Raw genomic sequence first — 2,500 nt, 5'->3', positions numbered from 1 at the left:
TAATTTAAATGTGTTAAATGCTTATCAGTATGTGGTATATATGGTATATATATAATGACCTGTTTTATGTCATTTTATGAACAGAGAATTATGTCATTGACTAGACTTGTTTATAATAAAAACCACAAAAATTGCAAATTTCACGTCGAGTTTTATTTAAAAGACGCTAAATTTGTGACATTAACAACAAAACTTACTAATGTTGTGAGTTAATGTTGTGGCTAGTTGTGACAGTTTGTTTTTGCAGCCTCTCATTGGTCCTCTCGTCTGTTGATCAAAGAATCGAGCGCGCGCTTCTGTCCCGGGCGCGCGCAGTGACAGCTGTCATCGGGCGCGCGCGGCGGAGCGGGTGCACAACAGGAGCAAAAACATCAAATATCTTCGCTTACGGTACGTCAGCGTTTTAATATTAATATTCCACAATTAACGCACGTCTCTGAGTCTGTTTTAGCCTCGTCAGTGTGAAATACGCATACAATATGTGATATTTTGATATGTAATATTTTGGGTTTATATGTCGGTTGGTTTGTAATTTTTTTTTCTTTCTTTTTTGTATTGTAATGTTATACATTTCAAGGCAGCTCTGGCAGAACGAGAGAACTGTTTGATATTAATAATATTAGAGTATTCTTATAATGAAAGTATATGTTTAAACAGGCCTGTTAGGCTAATATTATAATGTAGAAACATATAATAAATATATGACAATATACTGCTAGAGATGGAGGCATGGAGGAAAAGAGAGATGCTGATAGTTATATTGCAGTACTATCATCTTCATCCTCCTCTGTGTTTCTGTGTTTGTTTTAAAGGCTGTTCACACAGATTATTCTCATTAATGTAGTATGAGGCTAGAAAACTAAATAATCAGCGTGTTATCGTCTAATACCTGCTCTGTTAGGGTTTAATTCAACACTGATTGGGCAGATAGCACAGAGAAACAGCTGAATAGAATCATCTTTAAAGGTAATGGAACATGTTGTATACAGCAATGAAAAACAGTTGCTTACAATACGGGACTAAAATCTTCTAATAACGTCTTTTTTATTTATATTATTTTTATTTAATTATTTGTTTGTTTGTGTGTGTGTTCTGGGTTTGTCTCACCACATTAAAAACCGCCAAGTAAAATATATAAGTTTAAGTTCTCTTTTAAATAAAAGAGTGATGCTCTCAGACGCAGGGGGCGTGTCCGCCTCTCCGAAACCACGCCCACTCACGAGAAAGCTGCCGCCTCTGTCAACTATCAAATAAAAAATAAATTTAAATAAGGATACGAGCTGTTTTGTAAATAATCGTTAACAGGTAATATGCATTTACGTGACGTTAGCTTTTAGGCTGTAATAACTAACGGTAATGACCGTAAACACCTCTGATGTCAATGCTATTATAGGGGCGGGCCATGCTAATTGTGCTAATTAATACTAACCATACTAATTTAACAAACATTATGGGAATGTCACTTTTGAGCATTCTTTGAGCAAGTAGAAACATTTAAAAAAAAACGTTGGACGAACATTCAGTGTAAACATTTAAGGAAAAACGTTCCTTCGTGCTAACGCTTTGAGGATGTTGTTAAAGATTAGATAACTTCTAGATAATGAACATTCTATTAACCTTACTGGAAAAACATTTGTTCAAAACACTGAGAGAACCTTGATGGAATCATGAATATTCAATGTCAGTTCCAGAACGGTGGACCAATCAGAAGACCCTGGAGGCGGAGCAAGAGTTGCAAGCGTTTGTTTACATAATAGCAACTGTTTTATTTGATGCCAACATCACAGAGGAGGCGTTTTGTGTTGGGCTTTTTTAAAAACCATTCCTGAGCAACGTGTCTCACGTTTTTCCAAACTGGGAACAAACCACATTTTTTTTATGTTGCATTGAGAGTATCACAATCATTTCTGCTCACACACACACACACACACACACACACACACAGTGATGTAAGCACAGGCAGATGCATGTGTCTGCTCGCCTCACATCACACACACACACGCATGATCACACACGGATCATCCCTGATGTCATCACACACTCCTGCTGGGGATTTGCATGATAAACGTGCATTAGTCACAGGCTTTGAGGGATGTGTGTGTGTGTGTGTGTGTGTGTGTGTTAATGCAAGCTGAACAAAAATGCATGTGCAACTTAAAAATAACGGATGACCTATTTTCCCACATATTCCGCACTCTTACAAGACATCAGTGTATTTATAGATGTGTATGCATTTAATCATGGTGTGAATGCATTTTATATCAAAACCATCTGAGGTGTAAATGAAATGAAGCACTGTGTTTTCAGCTCTGTGTGTGTGTGTGTGAGTGTGTGTGTGTTTGTGTGTACTGCACATTTATAGTAAAACAAATAATTATACAATGAAAATTGGTGGTATAACAATTAATACAATTTAAATAAAACTGTTCATATTAGATGTATTAAAATTGTAATAAAGTGCAATAATAATTCAATACATTTATTTATTTATTTTAATTTA

General features: G+C 35.7%; 1 protein-coding gene across 1 annotated transcript in view; it reads left to right on the top strand.

Moving 5' to 3' along the window:
* Positions 1–2,500, top strand: part of dpysl5b (dihydropyrimidinase like 5b) — a 13,158-nt gene that overhangs the window by 201 nt on the left and 10,457 nt on the right. The window contains exon 1 of the mRNA XM_059510504.1: positions 1–390. This exon is cut by the window's left edge and continues 201 nt beyond it. The gene's annotated coding sequence lies outside the window, so the exon portion shown is untranslated. The remainder of the gene's footprint in view (positions 391–2,500) is intronic.

The sequence above is a fragment of the Carassius carassius genome, chromosome 26 (assembly GCF_963082965.1).
Source record: "Carassius carassius chromosome 26, fCarCar2.1, whole genome shotgun sequence".
In the NCBI taxonomy this organism is placed as follows: Eukaryota; Metazoa; Chordata; class Actinopteri; order Cypriniformes; family Cyprinidae; genus Carassius; species Carassius carassius.
The sequence above is the reverse complement of the archived record's forward strand: the minus strand, read 5'-3'. Positions and strand labels throughout refer to the sequence as shown.